The 22,775-nt window shown below is 35.3% G+C and overlaps 1 long non-coding RNA gene across 3 annotated transcripts; it reads left to right on the top strand.

The window, feature by feature from the left end:
• The first annotated feature begins 158 nt into the window (after positions 1–158).
• Positions 159–5,409, top strand: LOC131320840 (uncharacterized). Of its 3 annotated transcripts, XR_009198368.1 has the most exons (8): positions 159–568; positions 793–887; positions 1,129–1,385; positions 1,476–1,537; positions 1,810–1,924; positions 2,358–3,357; positions 3,441–3,498; positions 5,031–5,409. It is a non-coding gene; the product is annotated as an uncharacterized LOC131320840 (long non-coding RNA). The 3 variants fall into 3 exon arrangements; XR_009198370.1 differs by lacking the exon at positions 5,031–5,409 and having other exon boundaries at positions 1,295–1,385; positions 3,441–3,585; XR_009198369.1 differs by lacking the exon at positions 5,031–5,409 and having other exon boundaries at positions 1,141–1,385; positions 3,441–3,585.
• The last annotated feature ends 17,366 nt before the right edge of the window (positions 5,410–22,775 follow it).

Here is a 22,775-nt window from a genome sequence, read left to right as displayed (position 1 = left end):
TGGACAATTTTGGCCCTCGAATGTTGGGCTTGTGAATTGCCTCTACTGTCCAAAATTGTAATTTGGCTCTTATCCACGTGGCGCGAAGAGGCGCCTCACTCCCACGTACATCATCTCCCCACCACGCATAACACACCCATCCTCTCTCTACTGAATTGCCTCAAAACACACCCATTCTCTCTCTCTCTCCACTGCCCATCCACGGCCAAACGCCCCTGCCGCTCGCCACCGTCCAATCCGCTCGTCGTTTCTGCGAGGCCCAGTGTTTCGATTTCCAAACGGGATCAAAGGACCGGCTTCTGGAACCATTCCTAGGTCTAGCCGATTCGACATCGACATCGACATCGACGCTCTATCTAGACCTCTCCTTCAACCGCCTACTCGAGTCCAGGCCTTGTGATTCGGACCAGAACGATATGATCGAACGAGCGATGAAGATGGGATCTGTGCTCCTCGAAGCCCATAAGAGATCTGCCAGAAAGCGTGCCACAATGCACAACGCCGTCGTTTGGGCCCTGCCTCCTGATCTCACTACCAAATTTCGTGTGGATTGATTTTTTTTTTTGGGGTAAGTGGATTTATTTATTTTTTTTTTGTAATTGGAAAATTTTGTGTGTTGCATGTGGGGTTTTGAGTTGATTCAGATTAGGGAAATTTTCAGAAAGAAGAACATCTCTGTGTTGTAATGGGATTAGACTTCTCTGCGTTTTGGGTGCTTTGGATTTTGTGCCCTGAGCACGCATGTCTCTCTTATCCCTAATCATTGAACTATTTCTCGTTCGTTGATTTTAGGGTTTGGGTTTCGGTTATTTGTTCGGTTGGAGTGCACAAAACTCTTTAACGGTTTACCTGGAACACTGGATATGGAGTCTACTATTGTGATCAAGGTTTGATCTTTCACAGCTCTAATTTATTTTGTTTCTTTTTGTTATGATTCGCAGCATCGATTTTTAGTTTCCCATGTATTTTTTGTATGTGATTTATCGTGCATGTGTGATTTTGTTTCTATATATCTGATTTGCATGTCTTTGTTAGTGCTAATTTCTTTGGGTTGCATGTATATATCTATGATTTCCGTTTGGAATTTGTCTTTGAATAAACCTTGTATTTTTTCTGGTTGTTTTCCAGAGTTCTTTGCAGAGGGTGCAATCTAAATGTTACTTGCTAGAATGCATAAATTCTCAGCTGGCTCAATGATAGAGTTTACATGGGCTATCCTCAATTTCCCAAAATCCCATTGATTTGTATTTTGTGCCTTACTGATTGTTGACTACACACCTCTATTTTGATTAAGGTAGGAGGAACTACAAACAATCTTGAATAAAGTTGTGCAAAGTTTGCTACTTGAGCCTTACCCGTCAGATTGATAGTTGCTTAGAAGGCTGGTATGATATTTCAACTGGATTAAAATAGCTGTGTGTTTTGCCATTTTATAAACGAGTTTTTGTTAATCTCTTCCTATCTATTAATTGCAGCCTTGTGTTAGCTAGAATGAAGGAGTATCGTTCAATGTTCAGTGTTCCATGGAAAGATTAGAGTAAGTTCGTAAATTCATTTTCTGATTCACAGAGTACATTATGACATATCCAGAGGAGCGCTTTTCAAAAAAGAAGAAGCAGGCTTTTCAAAAAAATATCCAGAGAAGAGCTGCAGCCTAAAGTGTGTACATCACATCCCATAAAAGGACAGCCTCTACGAATACGCCCATCCAAGATGAAAAATATGTTGTTTTAGCTGTGGACTCTGCTATTTCTTTTACATTTCTGCTTCGGGCCATTCCCTCTGAATCTTTGTATTTTCTATCATCAGGACAAAAAAGTGAAGAAGTTGTATCTTCCTCTTGCTACTGCTGCTCCTCTTCCTGTTGGAGTAATTACCCAAGCTATGTGACGTGTCAATATGGCTCCAAGGATTCTTTCGGAAGGTAACCAGCTCTGTTAACCCACATATTCATTTTAAACATTTTACTAAGTTGGGTTAGTGGCTAGAGTATGTCTATTGGTACTACCATACTGCAATGGATATATGGTATGACCTGGACAGATGTGGTCATTTTTTGTGTATTCGTAGACTTGATTGAATTAAAAGAGCTTAATTGCATTTTGCTAACTTGCGAGATATAAGAGATTAGGAAATAATATGATAATTGAAACAATAATAATTGGCTAGATACATGGTTTCATCACAATAAGAAGCCACTATCCTTCGAATTTGGTTTCTAAAACAAAGAACTTGCCGATGCTGAGTCAACGATAACTTTAAACCTTGTCTGGGAAAAGGTATATGATTTTTCTATTGCATTCTGCTTCATTTTCCTTAATGTATTTAGTAAGAAATCAAACTCATTAAACCTGCAGGGCTATTTAAGGAAAGGATGTGTATTAGAGGTGATGGAAAGATATGACGATGTAAGCATATCGTTTAATTAGTTCATTGGAATGCTTGAGAAAATTTATTCTATTTTCTGATGTCTTAACTGCCTACCTCATGTAGGCCTTGACTGCCTTTCAAATAGCGCTGTAACAAAATCCACAAAGCTCAGAGGTGTCAAAAAGATCAAGAGGCTTGCATAGCTGGCAAAAGATAAAAAATGAGTTCAAAAAATGGAAAACATGAGATTAAGATATCAATCAACAAAAAATGGAAAACATGAGATCCAATATTGATATCGCAAAGTACATAGATCAATTAAAATCTGAACTGGTATCACTGACTGGTTTGATGAGGGCATTGTTGAGGAGTAATGAGCTAGAGGAAAAATGTATTTTGTTTGGATATACGGGCTGAACCAGCATCAGTACGACTTGTTCTTTTTCTTCTCTTTCAGGGAATAAAAATATATATGTTGATCTGAAGTGATATCGCTGACTGGTTTGATGAGGGCATTGGGGAGTAATGAGCGAGAGAAAAAAATGAATTTTGTTTTGATATGCAGGCTCAACCAGCATCAGTACGACTTGTTCTTTTTCTTTTCTTTTTCAGTGAATATAAATATGTATGTTGATTTGTCTTTAATTACTTTATCCATTGAAATGAGTCAATTTGTTGTAGTTTGATGACATTCTCAGTAATACTTTCGTGGCTGGCCTTCGATTAGGTTGATGAGTGATTAGTTTAATTCAAAATTTATGGTTTTGGTCACTCAATTGTCATTGCTTTGGAAATATAGCTACAAATTTGGAATCCTTGATATCATACTCTCTTCGATATATATGTTTCCTTCTGTCTTCTGTTTCCTTGATATCGTACTCGATATGTTCTCGCATTTTCCTCTTCAGTTAACATGCATATGGAGTTTCCCAGTTGGACTAAAGTGAAGAACATGTTCATCGTGCTTCAATATTCTTTGTAGAACAAGTATTTCCTATTTACTTTCAAACATTCATATTAGTATTTCGGGTGCAATTTCTAGATATGTTGCTTATATTTTCCATGTGCAGGTGGGGTTTTGGCTCCTTCAATTAGGATCATCATTCTTTCAAGTATATCTAACTCAAGGTACACATTTGTAGCCCCCCTTATCTGCAAGAGACGACCAAGATATATGTGTTCGGAAAATATATTCTAGCTTTGAGCATCCGGTTCCGCCTATGAAGCACCGACACCTCTAGAAGTCGAAGAATCGCAGTGTCAGGACACGGGGACACGGGGACACCGCGGGACACCTTGGAGATACGTACGGGACACGCCACGTGGCGTGTCCCATATTTTAATATTAAATTTTGAGGGGGACACGGCGGGGACACCGATGGGGACAAGGCAGGGGCCAAACTGCAATTTTAAAAAAATTTTGGGGGCCAAATTGTAATTTTTAAAAAATTGGGGGTCAAATTGTAATTTTTTTTAAAAAAAATTTGGGGCCAAATTATATATATATTTTTAAATTTCTGGGTGCTAAACTATAATTATTTATAAATAAATAAATAAATATACACGTGGCGTGTCTCCCGCCGTGTCCGTGTCCCCATTTTTTTAGAATTCCCGTGTCCCGGTGTCGGTTTCGGTGTCCGTGTCCGTGTCGGTGCATCATAGGGTTCCGCCAATGTCGTTTTCATGTTTGAAAAGGTAATTTGTGAACCAAAGTAGCGTCCAAAAGGTGTTTACTTCATCAGTCACTTGGAAAAGCATTTTTGTTCATGCTTTGGATTGGATGAATTAGAAAAGAATGTGATTTCCTGGAATGCATTTCAATAGCAAAGATGAATTAGAAGCTAAAAGTAGCAGGCCCTTTTAAAAGAAGTAAATTGCATTCATATAATAGTTGTAATGTTAGGGATTAGTGGTTGATCGAGATGAAGTCACTATTGGATATACTGCAAAAGTGTTACATGTCAGGTTGATTTGTCTCTATGAGTTTGTCCTTGATTTGCTTGTTATGCATGAGCTTTAATTTCGGAATCAATTGTACAAATAATCTTGGGTTTGCTAGGGGTTCGGCAATGGGCTCTATGTTTGGATACTGAGAAAAATGGAGGGGAAAATAGAAGTGAAATTTCAAGGTATCGATTGTATTAGATATTAAACCTGTCAAGTGGAGAGTTTTTTCCCCTCCATCCCATGTTCTAGGCAACCAAACAGAAAGGGGTTGTAAATTTTCTTGATACCCGGTCTGAAAAAAATGCAAATTATGTTAGAAACCGCGAATCTCACAACCTCTCTCTTGTGCACTTTAATTAACTGTCTCGAATACTTACTGAAGAGAATTCAGGTCAAACAACAAAACAATTCCAAGTACTTGGGTTTTCAGTCCCTTTGGCAGCTTAATTTATGTACAAGGGATGATATTTGAGCGAATTCTTATGGTGATCGTCGTTTTACTGGTACATGTCTTCCAGCTGTGTGGGTGAAAACTACCGAGGAACCAACCCTACTTGATGTCAACTTGCTTGTATGCCTATTGAACCAATGTACATAATCTTTGATTCTCAAGAATTTTCAGTTTGTTATTGTAGTGATTTCCCTAATGGGTGTTAACTGTTAAGTTTTTTCCTTACTTGAACTGAACAGTTTCAAAATTTTCTTATTTGCAGGATTGATATTCAGGATACCATTGTGATGACAAACTTCATCATATGATGTTTTCAAGTTCTACCATAGCTATGGGATACAGAAACCATACAAACATCAAGTTCTGAGTGTAAAATATTTACTGTAGTTTGTTCAGATTTTGTTAGTGTTGAAGTGTTTGTGCTTCATTTTCTTATTTCTGTTGATTTACAACTTTTTCTACGCCCATTCACATTTATATCTTACTGTGGATAGGCCTTTTGCAAGCATAAATATAACCTACTTATATACAGAAAACTATACATCAAACTAAAATATCCTATATCCCAACGAAATTAAAAATCGATCAATTCAACGGGCATGGCACACGTACCTTGCATGTGGCAAAGTACCTAGTCCTAGAAAAATCGTGGGATTAGTGGAATTTATAAACAAAATACTTAGATATGCAACTATGGAAAATTATATGCAACAACTAAAGAAGTGTCTTTGTTTAAAAAAATTAACGAAAGTAGTCGAAACTTTTTTTTGAGCGACTTTTGTCTGTATTTTTGTTTAGATCTTTTGATCGTGTTTTTTTTTTGGCTTCTTTTTGTTGTAGTTTTATTTTCAATATCTTGAAGTTCTTGCTCTTTGAATAAAAAACCCTAAAGAAGGAATGGTTGAAATGATAAAACTAGAAGGATGAATTGAAGAATGGAGATGGATGCCGTTCAAAAAAAGAATAATAATTGAAGATGGAAAATACACACATTCCTCCAAAACGAAGGCTCCGTTTGTTTGGACGTAACATATTTTCGCCAAAAATATTTTACATTATTTCCCGTGTTTGGTTCTTGAAATTGCCGAAAAATAATTTTTTGGAAATTTTTTTTACGCCCTTAACGATAAAATGATTTACCTCAGAAAACCCGGTAAGTTATTTTCCAATGTCCAGGTTCTCCCATTCCATGACCACTTCTCATTCCCTCGTTCCATGTAAATAATCTCTCTCTCCCCTTGCACTCCTACACGCACGAATTTCCTTCATCTCTCTCCAAGGCTTTCTCCAAACATCAAGTACTCACACTTAAATAGCCTATCGATTTGTAAAAAAATTATTAGAATTCAACCAAACACCAGAAAAAATTGTAAAACTTGTTTTTTCATGTAAGTTATTTTACATAAACAATATTTTCAGTTGTAAAATATTTTACGTCCAACCAAACGGAGCGGAAGCCTTGGATCAATGGATTCACATTTGTTTTACATCCAACCAAACGTAGCCAAAGCCTTGGATAACCAATTGGGTTGAACATGAGGACCAAGTCCGAGCCCATTGGCCTCCAAAATGGACTCTTAATTGGATGGGCCAGTACTAGCAAAGGTTCATCATAGATGGGCTCATGTATTGGTGGCATTAAACTCTGGATTGGGCTTTTATTGAATACCGTACAAAAAACCAAACAAACCGTACCAAAGTAAAATGCTTAGGCTCAAAACGAAATGTTGCTTCTAGCTTTCCATCTCATCATCATCATAATAAATCAGTTCTATTCTTGGTCCAGCCTTTCCCCCCTTCTTTTCTTTTTTTTTTCAATTTTTTTTCTGTCTATATTCCTTCTTTTTCTGTAGAAAGTTTATAAATAAAAATATTTTTTTTTTGTTTCTCTATCTTTGTATATTTTATGTAATTACTCGGGTTTTGTTTTATGAATTTGAAATTTTCAATTAGGTGTATTCTTTTAGTTTTTTCGATCAAGACTCATTGAAATGCCTACTTCGTATAAGAAAACAATACTTAATGACTCGTTACGATTTGCAGTCAGAGAAAAGGAAAATATGAAGATAGTTGTGCAGATTTGGTTTATATATTGTTTAATTCATTTTTTCATATTCCCTTTCTGTACAAATCCAAGGGACAAGTGCAACAAAGTGTACCAGACTAAATAGCTATCAGCAATACTGTTCAAAAAAAAAAAAAATAGCTATCAGCAATACATCAGGCTACCGGGCTGAACTCATAAGAAAGTTATTAGGTACTCCCTTCTCTCTAGAGACTCTCTCTCTCTCTAGTACTTCCTAGCCCTAGCCGCCTCCCTCCTTCCCTTCCTCCCTCCCCTAGGGTTCCCACCCTATGATGGGCGGCGGAATGGGGAGCGTTCTCTACAGTGCCGGCCCCGACATTTGGGTTGCCCAAGCCCGACCTTCCGTTTTGTTGTCCACTCAAAAATTCTAATCGCAAGGAAGATTTACAGGGAACTACGCAAGGAAAAATGCGTTTGGGCTCATTCCGGATCTCACAAAAATCTAGAAAAATATCCAAAATTTTTTGAATATTATTTTATGGGGCCCTGTAAAAAATCGGCTCCAAGGGATATCGATTGGTAAGTATTACTTTTGAATTCGTTGGAGCGAAACTGCTCAATTCGCCCATATGAATTCAAAAGTAACACTTACTAATGTCCATTGGAGCTGATTTTTTACAGGGCTCCATAAAATAATATTAAAAAATTTATGGATATTTTTCTAAATTTTTGTGAGACCTAGAATGGGCCCAAACGAGTTTTTCCTTATGTGGTTGTCTGCAAATCTTTATTGCGAATAACAGGGCTCGTTGCCCACTGGTGTTAAGTATAAAAAAAAAAGACATACAAGCAACAACAAAAAAAGGACAAAAACAAGATTATATTGTCCATTTAGCTTGAATTATATCATCCGTCTCTTCTCGTTTTGACTATAGCGTCCCTTTTCTTTTTTTCTTCTTATCTGATAGCCCTCCTAATTTTCTCTCATAATAATTTACCCTCCTAATTTTTTTTATCTGTTATTTACCCCAGGTATGTAAAAACCTCTCTTTTACCCTCCTAATTTTCTCAAGTATCATAATTTTTTAAAGTAGGTGCAAACCATACATATTTACTTTTTAAAAAAAATTTGTACAAAATTTTTTAGATGATGCCCCTAAATATATTTTTTGCTGGATTTCTATTTTTTTTTTGTTGCCCCTTGCCGAGGGGTTGCCCGAGCCAACCGACTTGCAGGGCTTACCCCCTGGCCGGCCCTGGTTCTCTATTCAGTTTTCCCTCTGCCTTCCCTTTTACATCTTCGTCAACCTCCTCCACCGTCCTCTTTTCACTGCCTCCTCTCTGTCTCGCCTCCCTCTAGCCGCCTCCATCGCCGCCATTGAACAGATCCTCGTGCACGACCTCTTCCCTGACATCCTGAAGTTCTGAGATTGCCTCAACTGGCTCGAAGTCATCCGCTGCTGGGCCTCCGTCCAGATCCAGCCGCGACGCCTTGCTATAAGTGTTCTGACAACCAGGGGGGTTGGGTTACAGAGTTCAGAGTCAGGAGGTTGGAGAACATGGTCCGATTTGGAGTTGATTTGGAGAAGGGAAGGTTGGGTTGTCCGATCCGGCACCACCGGTGGTTTTTTTTCTATTTTTTTGATGTGATGTCTCGCTTGCGGGTGTTTCTCTCCTTCAAGGGTCTTCCTAACCCCCCTTTTGGGCGTAGTGTGTTTTTCTTTCTTTGATGTTGGTTGTATGAGTTATGTGTGAAGTATTGTATCTTGGTGGCCTTTGTAAGAAGTTTGGGGTGTAGGTTTTTCCTCATCGGAGCCTATCCGCCTGGTTGGCTATTCTTTTCTTTTTCAAGGAAGAATATGCCCTTTGATGTTCTCTCTTGGCTATCAATGAAATTTCTAAACTTTTGGAGAAAAAAAAGCTATCAGCATGTTGTTTTTGTTAAAATCCACCCTTCAACTATCAACTACTTGTATGTTTTGGGTGTGGTGTTTCTCTTTCGGGGTTTTTTTTGTCTTGGTTGGCTTCTTGCCATCTTAGATTTTTTTCTCTTCTGGTTTTTGGTGGCATGTGATTTTCGGAGTGAGAGGGTGATTTCTTTGAGGATATGCTCTTGCTCCATTTTGATGTTTCATGCTTAGGGTCCGTTTAATCTTTATAATTTATTTACAAAGAATGATAAAATTCTTTTTTTTCTGTTCAAATAAAAAAACTATCAACTATGTTAGTTACATCTGGGGAGATTTTGTGGTGTCTCCCAAGCTTGTCTTGAGAGTACCATATCACCGTTGATTTTTATCATACAAACGTCAATATTAACTGTACCAGAAATCACAATAGGGTACAAAACTAGTATAAAATGGCATAACATTTACTACAGGATGAAATGACAATTTTTTACCGTATGATGCACCACACTTTTTAAATGACGTAACATTTTTAAAAATCATATGGTGTTTATCGCCACAAGATTCGCCACAAAAGTATTAACATTAGCCATAAAAGACATAACGTTTTATGGCATCGTCACAGACAAAGGTGGGAGACACCTTAGAATTTTCACTTATATTCTATCATTTTAGTGTTATAAACTTTAACGAATAAAATAAAGGGATTAATGAATCGCGTAATTTACATTTTAGGAACTATGTTATAGCTGAAGAAAAAATGGTACTGTATGAGCCAAGAAAGAACTACTCCCTCCGTCCCTTTTTTTGTGTCCAGTATTTCATTTTGGGCTGTCCCTTAATAAGTGTTCATTTTGTAAAATTAGGGGGGTAAAAATTGGTGTATTGTCTATTTTGTCCCTAAAAGTAGATTTTATTTTGAAAAATTAGTGAGTAAAAGTGTAATGATGATGGGTAAGTAAGGCAAGTGGAGGAAAAAGTTGATGTGAAAGGTGTAATGATGATATCTTTTTAATAAGTTGGAGTTACGAAGTATGACACTTAAAAAGGGACGGAGGAAGTAATTTCTTTATTGGATGTACCTAGCTAGTAAATTGCCAATGCCCGCCGCCCCCCCCCCCCCCCCCCAACACACACACACCCACCCCCGGCCCCACCACCCTTTTTCCGGACTACCCCGCCTCTCTCTCTCTCTCTCTCTCTTTTTTTTTTTTCTTTCTTTCTTTACAGTTTTCTTCTTCTTCTTCCTTTTTTTTTTCCTTTTCTTTACGGTTTGGTTTTTTTTTTTCTTCATTTTATTTCCTTTTTTTTCCTTTCCAGATTGAATTTTTTCTCTCTCTTTAATAATAGGTACAAGTCTAATTTTAGGCTTTGTAAAGTAATTGAGAGAAAAAAAAATGTTTCAATTGATTATGTTTATCCGACTATTTTATTTTTCTTTTTTTGTCCTTTATAGATTAAAAAATATAGTTACGAAAATAAGTGTTTCAATTTTCAATCCGTTTGAACCAGTGCAAAGATGTTATTTTTCTGATCATTTCATCCTAAATGGTCGTAATAAATTTGTTGCTCCAATGCCTTTCAATGAACACCCTAAAAGAGTCCTGAAACTAAATAATAAGTCTTAGGGTGCTCGTTGAAAGGCCGTAAAACAAAAAATTCATTAAGATTACAATTAGTGTTCGGGAACTAATTACGAAATGTATTTTGCACTGGACATAATAATCCAGAATACAAATGTTATATTTAGGATTACTTTTTTTTAACTATAGTATAATTTAATAAATTTGTTAACCATTATTTAGCATTAGATCATCTTAACTGATTCAGTAGTATGTTGCTTCAAATCACGTTTCTACTCCATAGGATTGCAAATGGCTGGTTTCTATTTTTTTTATAACTAAAACGGAAACGTTTTAGGGGCTTCGTAGGGGCTACTGTGCCAATAGGGGCAGCAGAGCCCTCGGGTCCCTCCTACTTTTAAATTTATTTTTTTATTTTATTACTTATATCTTATTTATTTAATTTCTATAAATACACCCCATGTATATTTAAAAATATAATTCAAGAATTAAGTGCTTTTAATTTTTAATTCAGTTAAATCAGAGCAAAGATCGTTTTTATTTTATTTTATTTTAAATGGTCATAATGAATTTTTTGGTTTATAGCCTTTCAACAAACACCCTAAGACTCATTATTTAGTTTCAAGACTCTCTTAGGGTGTCCATTGAAAGGCCTTGGAGCCAAAAATTTATTATGACCATTTAGGATGAAATGATCAGAAAAATAACATTTTTGCACTAGTTCATTTGAGAATGATGTTCTTAGTGGGGAGAGCATCTCCCATAAATAGTCGCGATTATATACCGGAATTTACCACAAACCAGAATTCATTGTTAAGACAAATTAATTAACTAATTAAAATAATATAAATTTATTAAGTATAAAGTAAATTTTAATTGAAAATAGAATTTCAGTTAACCAAAAAAAAAAGAAGGGAGGTAAATGGGAAAATAAACAAATAAAGAAAATAATTGAAAATTAAAAAGAAAAAAATAATTCAAACTGGAAAAAAAAAAAAGAAATAAAGAGAAAAAAAAAAAAAAGAACCAAACTGGAAGGAAAGAAAGAAAGAAGAAGGGGGCGTGGATGTGGAAATCGGTTGTGGGGTCGGGGGTGGGTTGTCTCCGGGGGGGGGGGGGGGGGGGTGTGTGTGTGTGTGTGTGTGAATAGCAGGTCTCACCTAGCTAGCTATATATATGCCACTACCTATCTATATTTACATGTTCAGATATATCGACCAAAATATTAAAATCTATTTCTTTTTGAATGATGCTATCAAATGGGTCGTCTCACCTAGCTAGCTATATATATGCTACTACCTATCTATATTTACATGTTCAGATATATCGACCAAAATATTAAAATCTATTTCTTTTTGAATGATGCTATCAAATGGGTCATCAACGATCGTATTTCGTAATTTAATAAAATTCCAACGACCGAATATCTGGAATCACTTAACTTAATTTTTAAGCAAAGCGTTAAAGTTACTATATTGACAAAACTATATGGCCGGAACAATAACTTGGGGGATCTTCTTTACTTAACAAATATCAAAAGTCAAATCCCAAAATTTATCCTTCCACACTTTTCAATCGTTTTGATCATCACGTTTTTGGGTTTTCATACCTGGATTTGAACTGAATCACCAAAGTTTCCCTTTTTTAAAGGGTTAGAACATCTTTTTTTTTTGTCAAAATTGAAAAGATTATATTGATAAAAGCCCAGCGGCATTAACAAAATGGAGATCATTACAAAGAATTTGGACAAAGCCAAATTAATCGTCTACCAAATACAAAACGAGTAAATCACAAGGCAATCGATGTCTTTAATCCTTATCTAGGTATGACCTGACACAATAACGACCACTTTTAAACTGCCTAACATCTAGTAATTAGGAGTTTCGAACGAGAAAAAGTGTAATGTTAAGGACAAAAGACACCAAATGCCCAGACAATCAGATGCACTTTAACCAATGATGAACGCACCAATGAATTAACTCTCAAGAACTACATATCTTCCAACTAAAGAGTTAAAACTTAGAAACTTGATATGTTGTACGTTAAATATAAAATTTCTAAAGAGAGAGAAAAAGAAAATATATCAAACTTGATTATTGATCACGTAAATGCTTCGCTTAATTAATACTTAAGTTTTTTTTTTTTGGTGAGTAATACTTAATTAATTAATTAATTTTTGGTGAGTAATTTAATACTTAAGTTGAAGTCATTCTATTCATGGGTTGGGTTTTCTCTATCCGAAATTGTCACTGACGACACATTCGATGGATGGCTTCATTCTAAAGGAATTAGGATTTGAATAAGTTGTTGATTTTTCTAAATTTCAAAACATTTTTTTATAGTAGCAGACGCGCACTTAATAAAGACCATATACCTCCCACATCGGGAGTTTAGATTGTTGTGTGCTTGTGAATAAGGGTCCTCCATTACAAGAAAAACTTATTCATGGAGGAGGAGTGGATAAGTTTTACAGTCCTCAATCTCGGCCGTCCAAGCACTTTTGGACGATCCGAATTAAAAACAATCTATTAACGATAATAGATAGTCTATTACTTTCACAATTTCTAATATATTGTTTAAAGTTTAGACAATTTGGAATAATAGAACCATATGATATTTTGCGAAGAAGAATGGAAGATTAAGATGAAGGCACAATTCTATGATACAGGCAGAGAATCTGCATCTAATTCAATTGATCAAAAGTAAATAATAATAATTTACTATGAACATATTATTCCCTATGGACCCATTTTGCTGAATTAATTAAGCTAAAGTATTTTCCAACATGCAGGATCTCCATTTCATAAATCAATCTAGTTATATTTTTTTAATGCAGTGATGATGTCGAAGAAACAAGCAACACAATTTCTTGAAGTGAGATAAAGAACTGAGCAAGTTGAAACAAAAATAGGTTTACGGTTTCGTTGAAAGATGAGGGTATAACAAAATGAGTGTTAAATTTTAAATGGGTGTTTGGAGAACAGAACACGTGCCTCTTCAGTCCCTCCTAGGGATTGCACGTCAAAATTCATATTAATCGAATATTATTTAATTTATTTTCAAAATGCCTTTATCTTGCCAAAAATGAGTTTTTAACTTTTTATCCAATGTTAGGAATACTTTTTTTTGCTCGGCAAACGAATGATTTTATAAATCTCGAAAGGGTACATCGAGGAAGTTACACCTCAGCTCAAAGAGTCAGGATACAACAGAAAAGAAAGAAACATACAAATAAACAACACATCCAACAAACGGTTGAATGAAGCACCTAAGGTTCAGTTACAACTTTACTTTCCGAATACCATCTAGGAACACCTTAAAGTCCTCCACAATATATATTTTTATATCGAATTTTGCCTTCATCCACATCGCAACCCTTGTTTTGATATCGAATGTTGGAATATTTTGTAAACCTATTTTTCTTGAGATAAATGTATTTCAAAACTAAATTAAATGACATCTGTTTAATTAAAATGAATTTTGGCGTACCTAATATTCTTGATGAGGTCTAAAATATAAATGGTCCTGCAAAACGGATCCGAAAAGAACCCGGAAATGGTCCAGGAGAGGACCGAAAGTCCCTTTAAAGGGACTATAAGGATCTTGTTTGTAGGAGAAATTGGATATATAATTCTAAGTACCCCGAACAATTACCCCAAAAATGTCCCGGAAAGAGAAATTTGAATATGAACCACTGATTTCTGGCATTTTCAGGATAATTTGCCAGGTTCCTTACATTGCTCAATTAATTCCGGCTGTCCTCACTAAATTTGACCTTATTAAAATGGGAGTTTCCTTATCATAATTAGATTAGATAGATAACTCAAAAACTAATTCAATTAATTAGAAGCCGTCCAAATATTCTACAACTTGATCGTCAAGTTTCAACTATCATCATGATTTTAAAAAAATTGGCTTTTCATATCCTAGAGGGTCAGCACATGCATACCTCATCATCAAACTTTCATGTTCAAATTGAGATATATATTGCCCCTCTTTCCCACGTACCTAAGGAGAACTCGTTCAACATTCAAAGTACTCCGTAGTACGGAGTATTATTTTGGTACAAATTAATTAAAATCAAAGTCGTTTGATTTGGACAGACTTTAGCCCATACATCACCAAATTGTAAGATCGATCTCCACCAAATGATTTGTTCGTCATTGCATGTGCAGTGGTTGTTATTTTTGTTTATTTTGTTTTGATAGGGTCAAATCACGCGGTAGCGTGATTTGAATGGGTGTACGTACGTTGTGTGTCGTAGACGTGTTAAATATGCTTAGTACATAGTATAGATAGATAGACGCGGGTGATATATAGTGTAACAACTGTGAAATACAGTTGGCCTGCGACCTTGAGCTAGAATATCTTGTTTTCTTTGTTAAGGGTTGTCTGCTTAATTGGATATGAGTACCGCATTAATATATGATATATTCAAGAGTATCATATAATCCGTGTTTGGTTAAAATTCTATGACCCAAATTAAACACCTATTAAATATGTATAATTTCACTAATTAAGTATGGGATGTATGATTAAGAAAAATGGTATTGGCACTCCAAAAATTGATGCATGCACTCCAAAAAACAAAGAAAAGTGGCTTTGAAGTTATACTAATTTTGGAGCATGCACTCCAAAAAACAAAGAAAAGTGGCTTTGAAGTTATACTAATTTTGGAGTGCCTGCATCAATTTTTGGAGTGCCAATATCATTTCCCATGATTAATCCAATGAAATTATATACAGTATCCGTTTACTATCAATCTCATCAAACAAGTAGATGCCGTAAGAGTTTTTTCAATAGTTAGTTAAGATCATTACATTATTTTGAAAAAGCTGAGTTCAGCAAGATGCAATAGTGGCCTCAGCCAGTGGGGTTCCAGGGGTGCAAGGGGAGATCTGAGCTCTTGCATAACTGCAAATATTCTCGTTTATTACACTAATTAAGAAAATTTCTATGAAATTAGCCCTACAAGTCCCTTAAGTGAAATTTTTTCTTAAAATTTATATATATGTGGGGTAAAAATCTCTAAAATTTTTAGTTATCAATAATTTTTAAGTTGCCTGTATAATATTAAATGGTATCCACGAACATACACAAGATTATCTCTTCTTCGGACCTCCCAAGTAGCAATATACTTCTAAAATATATATTTTGGTATCAATATGAAAATACACGTAATTCATGGCCCACTAAATACAAATTCTGCGTCCATTGAGCTCAGCAAAGGAGAACAAAACTTTGCCTTCGACCCCCAAATGTCACTTTGAAATAGGGGCTCCAAACTAGATGTAGCATCTAACGTCCAACTAGCTTGGTTGATTAGAACTTTTGCATCTCACTAGTTATGAGATCAGGAGTTTGAGTCTCTCTGTGTGTGGGTGTTACTCCCCTTGTATTTGCTTTTAATGAGGCTTGTAGTTGAGTTGGGCTTATAATGACTGTAGTCCATTTGATGGGCTTATTTATTTTGTTGGTTGAGTTGTTGGGCTCGATTATCTCGTAGACACACAATTAATGTAATGTCCCATAGTTCGTACTTTATATGTCATGCATAATGTAAAGATCTCTCCTATCGCTTGAAAAAAAAAACTTGATGTAGCATCTACTAAATCATAACCATTCAGCAAGTGGAGCGGAGTACAGTTAGTGCCTCCCTTATACTCCCATGCATATGGACAAGTGTTTCATTCTCGTAAGCACCCATCTCCCTTCACAAATCCCCTATGATAAAGTAGATTAGGATTTTTTTTTTTTGCTCGGCAGTAGATTAAGATTATTAACGAATGAAAAAAAAAAAAAATTCATAACCAATCAAAAGACCAACCCATTAACTAAGGGAGTTCAAACCCAGTAATAAAACATAGAGGGTGCCCCAAATTCGGAAAATAAGGACCTGAAAATGCCCAAATCGAAGAACCTTTTTGTTAAAAAAAAAAAATGTCCAGATAATTTTGTTCAATACTCTCGCTTTTGATTTAAAAATTAATTTATCTTTTCTTTGCACTTGTTCAAATATAGGAAGGTATGGAGGGTTTGACCTAAAAAGCCAGGACAGGGCAAGCAAAAGAGCTCTCCCGCAATGAGAGCATCTTCATCAGTAAATACTTTAAAAGTTGGGCATTAATATTGTGTTTTGCTAACTATACTACACAATTTGGACCGCGAGTTTATGTGGTACACTTGATCATATCCTTCAAATTTCAATATTGTATTACTTTTTGCATATTTCTAATTTTGTTGATCTAAATAGAATATGATGTCTTTTAAAGTGCAAAAAATTTTATTTGGCCACTCTTCTTTGTTGGTTAATTACTTCAATCAAAATTTTCAGAAAAAAAACATGTCTAATTTTAATTATAAATATTATTAGATTAATGAAAGAAATGTAAGAATCGAGATTATTTCAACTCAAATATTTAAACAATCTCACCCATTACAACTCATCATAAATATTTTAATCAGAGCTAGAACTCATTTACAAAGTAATACGGCATCGAAAAACAAGGGAACAGAATAAAGACTATAGTTGAGAGTATTTTTTGCTGTTAAATATGTGACAAATGACTTTATTTAAAAGTAGTCAAGTTGCTAAATATTAAAAGAAAATAATTTTTTTATTGTATATTCTTTTGCAACGGTATCGGAATTCAAAGTTTGCAAAATGTGAGAGTAGTAGCAAAGGTATAAAACCCTACTTTAAATATGACTTCGATCGTGTAAAGTAAAATAATACTAATAGAAGATTTTCTTGGAACTTAATTGAGGGTGAAAGTATCCAAATTTGAGTCCAAAAATTTGGAGAGAGAGATAGAATTTGAAAGTGACGTCAAATTATTTGGTGTTTGAGGAATCTATTAGAGTATATGCTACTCTCTCTCTCTCTCTCTCTCTCTCTCTCTCTCTCTCTCTCTCTCTCTCTCTCTCCCCCCTTTTTACATTCAAAAATAAAAGCTACTTGAGGATCTTAAAATACTCTCTTCTTCTTTTTATTTATTTTTGACATTTTGCTGATTGAGGATCTGGTGGAGATGCTCTAAGAAAATACAACCGTCTCTGATTTTTTAGTCAGATTTAGAGAATTAAGTGGGAAAAGTGTAGAGTTGATTATTTGTCAAAAGTAATTTTCGCTTTTAACGATCTATCTGAAAAGGGGGGAAAAAGGATGAATATATATATATATATATGTGTGTGTGTGTGTGTGTGTGTGTCTAATATACTATGGAAATGTTTGTGAGCCTCCAAAACCTCCAAACCCCCAATCCTTAATTTCTAGATTTTTCATTTTCTTTACAAATAAAAAACCCCACGTCTACAGACTTTGCTGACAAAACGGTTTTTGTTTTTAAAAAAACCACCTACTTTTCCCATCTCAACTGCAAAGAAGAGGAAGAAAAAAAAAACTGCCTCATATCCCACGATTTCCTTTCACAGGAAAAAAACTGAAAACAACTCAAAAGAATCATTTCCATAGTACAGTATATTAAAAAAAATAAAAAACCCCCCGTTAAGCATTGTACATTTCCTTTAAAAATCAAACACCCCCCACGTTAAGGAAACAATCAAAAACCCCCCACGTTAAGGATTTTAAATTTTCTTTAAAAATCAAACACCCCCAGGAAAAAAAAAAAAAAATCACACACGTTTGAAACACCCCTACTCCGGCATCCATCTCTCTCTCTCTCATCTCCTCAACCGCCACCACCTCCCACCTCCCTCCTCTCTCCCATAACCCCTCCCCTCTCTCTCTCACTCACTCCCTCATGGGCTATGAATACCCTTCTTCACTCCTCCCTCAAACTTTTACAGATTTACTTGGCCGCCAACTGCCGCCCTGTCAAATTTCTTGGATTTTGTACTTTTTTAAAAACAGTAAAAAAAACCCTACTTAAATGTAAGTCCACCACTCTATCTTTGTTTATGTATCTTCACGTCCCCAACAGTCCCTCTCGTAATTAATGGAATTGTTTTGACTTTTTTGTTTCAGATTTTGAAAATAAGAGACTATGTTCATAGACTATACTGAATTAAAGGATTGCAAAATTCACTACAACGTTTGGTTTAAGTTCTCATCAACTGCTCAAAGGTTAAAAAAATACTCCCTCCGTCCCTTTTTAAGTGTTCTACTTCGTAACTCCAACTTATTAAAAAGACATATCATTACACCTTTCACATCAACTTTTTCCTCCACTTTCCCTACTTACCCATCATCATTACACTTTTACTCACTAACTTTTCAAAATAAAATCTACTTTTAGGGACAAAATAGACAATACATCAACTTTTACCCCATAACTTTACAAAATGGACACCTATTAAGGGACAGCCCAAAATGAAATACTGGACACAAAAAAGGGGACGGAGGGAGTAGTATTCAAGCACTTTGCTTGCCTTTTTCTTTTCTTTTCTTTTTTTTTTTTTTTGATATTTCCACATTCTCTTTCCTAATGGTGTTTTCATTTTTTTGTCTCTAGATTTTGATTAAGAGTTATATATTTTTTTTGAAAACCGGATATTTTATGAGAGATCTTTCAAAATCAGGGTTCATAATTTAGAGGGAACCGGGAATAAGAAGGGGAAGGGACCCTAAAGTCAGACTTATTCTTAGCTTAAACATATAAAGTCAGACTTATTCATAGTTAAATTACTAGCATTCAACCCGTTCTATGCACGGGCAAAACTAATCCGTTATAGCATTGTGCTCGTTCAAACCTTCTTTTTTTAATTGTCATGTGCATCGAATGGGCACAACGCTAATATGACGACTAACCCATGTATGGGTTAACATGTATAATAAAAACACATGGTCCAAATTAACAAACAACTTGTAAACCGGAAAGATGCAAAATCGCATGCATGATCATGTGGTGGGAGGCATGAAAACGTTAATAGTAAAAAAAATAAAAAACGATTTCAGTTTAACACAAAGATTAATCCCCTCACTCTCTCTGCTTATTACCAAAACCTGACCTTCAAATATAAGGTTGAAAAATCCAAAGTGTAGGGCTAGATCGTCGGTAGCATAATTGTGATAAACCAATTTAAACCTCCAAAATTTTTCTTGCAATTGTCACCCTAGCCATTCTCGAAATAAATATCCTAGTTTATGATAACTTTTGAATACTTCTCTGAGAACAAAGACCGAACAATATTTAACCAATCAAGGACTAAAGTACATATTGCTAGCAAATGCTTTAGTTGTCGGCGGATATTTTAAACCTTATTAATACTTGGATAAAATATTGGGAGAGCTAGTTGGGGTATAAAAAGTCTGTGGTTTAAAATTGGCCAAAATTTAATCTATTGTCTCAAAAAATATTTTCCCTATCTGATTTTTCGATTCTTCTCAATTCATTTAATAATGATTGGTAGGAGTTAGTTGGGAAATTATAATAGTTGGGTCAGGGTTATCTGGACACATTGACTAAGTTGTCTCACTGAGTGACCCTATAAATACCCCTTGAGCGTCTTGTGATTCACCGAGCAATCACATTGATTTTCTTAACTCTCTATCTCTCTTTCCCCTAACATCACACATCTTGGACACCCTCCAACTGAGCTAAATGGGTCAGTTACCGTTAAGATTTAGAGAATATATTAATTTGTGACTTAAGATTTATAAAAGTAGAGTATTTTCTGATGTATTTGTCAATTTTTATAAAACTTTATAGATATCGCTATAATCTTTTAAACAACATCGCGATACAGGATAAGGCACTAGTCACCACAAGGCAAAAAGAATAATCCAGAAAGAATGGGATTAAATTCCCTAGATTTTGTGGATTTTATTGGATTCACTAAGATTTGATATAGATATACTTGGATTTTATTAGATTCTCTAAGATTTGATATAGATTATATTTAGATTTTCTTAGATAATACTCCCTCCGTCCCAAATTGTTTGTCCGGTCCGCAAAACGAGGACTCAAAAATAATGCACTTATTTCAAGAAAAAATTCAAATTTTTTCATAAATTAAAAGAACTCATCGATATCTAGTGAATTGTTGAAAAAAATTTGATTTTTTCTTACAAAAATTGTATTATGTTTACATCATCGTTTTGCGGACCGGACAAACATTATGGGACGGAGGGAGTATAAGATTATTCTAGATATTAAAAGATATGGAAAGATTGCATTAGATCATTCTAGACCTTGTAATACACTAGTATAAATAGGCCTCCCTCCCCCTCTCCCTCCATATACAATAAGCACAAACCATGCACCACACACTTCACACACACAGCACTTAGCTAAAGGAAAGGAGGGAGGGAAGGAAGGAAGGAAGGAAGGAAGGGAGAGAGAGAGAGAGAGAGAGAGAGAGAGAGGGAAAAGAAGAAAGAAAAGAGAGTAATTATTCTAGATATTAAAAGATATGGAAAGATTGCATTAAATTATTCTAGATCTTGTAATACACTAGTATAAATAGGCCTCCCTCCCCCTCCCCTTCCATATACAATAAGCACACACCACACACTACACACCACACACAAACTACACACACAACACTTAGCTAAAGGAGAGAGAGAGAGAGAGAGAGAGAGAGAGAGAGAGAGAGAGAGAGAGAGAGAGAGAGAGAGAGAGAGAGAGAGAGAGAGATCAGGGAAGAAGGAGAAGGAAAAATAAATTTTAAAACAAGAGGTTCCAGAATAAATATGTAGATTTTCGCATGGTAATTGTGTTTCTCAAATGATGTGAGTTACGAATATACTCTGGCTACATAATTCTTTCGAATTATTTTTTTGTTTTTATAAAATGTTATGTTCGAATATATTAAAAATAGATATTTTGTACATAGTGCATATTAAGCACAACTTTTTGCGAAGAGGAATTTTTAAAGGAACATGGGATTAATTTTAAAAAGAAAAAGAAAAGTTTTGTGGCAATATCTGGGTAGCGAGTTATGTGTGGGCAGTGAGTTATTATGGGCAGTGAGTTGCTTTTGGTGCCTATCGATGGATACTACCGGGTATCCCCTTGGATTTGATATCATTTTTCTTGTTTTGCTGGGGTGGCTCCCCATTCTACCGCCGATATTACGCCCATTATGGATTCAAGCCTGGAAGTTGCTAATAAATATTGTTGATTTTATGCCTACGGGAAGTTTTATTATGCCATGGTTTATGTTGATGCCACGTTTTATGGTAATTAAGATTATGCTCTACATGCTTTATTCAAATTATCCCATGTTCTCTTATGTAACTTTAGTATATTGTAACTTATTGAATTGGTTTTGTGTTTCATAAAACCTTTTCAGGAAATCAAGGTTAAAGAAGGCTTATCCGTTGCGTATGAAAGATACCAATTGTCATGGCTAAATAAGGAAATAATGTGTAAATGAGTGGTGTTTGTGTGTGCGAGCCACAATTATGTAATTTTAAAGTGGTAATCGGTGAGCACGCTAGACAGCTCTAAATATAATATTTCATTAACTTTTAATTTACGGTCCTGGGAGTTTCACATGTAAAAAATAATAATGATAATATTCTTCTTTTGTGTGATTTCCAAGCCTGGGCTGGTTTTAAATCACTGGCCATGTCACGAATTTCTACCCATCAGATTTGGGTCTTGACAATAATAAACCGGTAAGACCGGGATCGTACCACAGGGAATCAGAGATAGCTTAATCGGATTGTAGATTTTATATGGTGCGATTCGGCGTTTAAGATGACCAACTTGATTTTGCTTGAAATGGTGGAAATGCGAAGTAAAAAGACTAGAAAAACGGTTTGTACTTAGTTAAAACAAGCGGCAAGGTCTAGGGGATTAAACCGCCCGATGACTTAGCCTATTTAACCGTTCTTCCTAACAACTCAAGCTTAAGACATAGACAATCTTGAAACAACAACACTCAACGTTAAAAGCGCGCATAGTCATGATTTTAGCTCGGAAAGGACTTAATCTCATTTTGGAAGACATTTAAATCAAACGCCAGAAGCGTTAAAAGCCCCAAGCCCCGTGTGCAAGCCGAAGGTTAAAACTCCGAGTGACACACGGTCAAAGAAGGTATTAGCTCTTTGGTTTGGCCGAAAATTAGAGATTAAGCCATCTCCTTACTAAAATCATGATCAAGTCAAAGAAGAACCATTAAAACAACTAAGCCATTGGAGAAGATATCACCCAATGACCAAGCCTAAGAGACTACTCAACCGTTAAGCAAGAATAAAGCATGCTAGGAAAACAAGACATGAAATTTAACCGTAGGAAATGAAAACAAACTTGATATTAAGGAAGATCTCAACCGTAGTTACAACATTAATACTTGAGAAATTAACAAACAACTAACATCTTGAGTAGTTCTTAAAGGATTACACTTAAAAGCTTGAAAAGCAACAATGGAGTTCCTAGGAAATCAAAGAAAGACTTAGGCCTAAAGTTATGCTATATGGCCATCCTTTCCATAAATGGCATACAAGCCTATTTATAGGGATCTAAAGTTAAGTTACAAAGGACTAAAAAGTCCACCAAAATATCCTTAAAACATTCCTTAAG

The sequence above is a fragment of the Rhododendron vialii genome, chromosome 3a (genome assembly GCF_030253575.1).
Source record: "Rhododendron vialii isolate Sample 1 chromosome 3a, ASM3025357v1".
In the NCBI taxonomy this organism is placed as follows: Eukaryota; Viridiplantae; Streptophyta; class Magnoliopsida; order Ericales; family Ericaceae; genus Rhododendron; species Rhododendron vialii.
The sequence above is the reverse complement of the archived record's forward strand: the minus strand, read 5'-3'. Positions and strand labels throughout refer to the sequence as shown.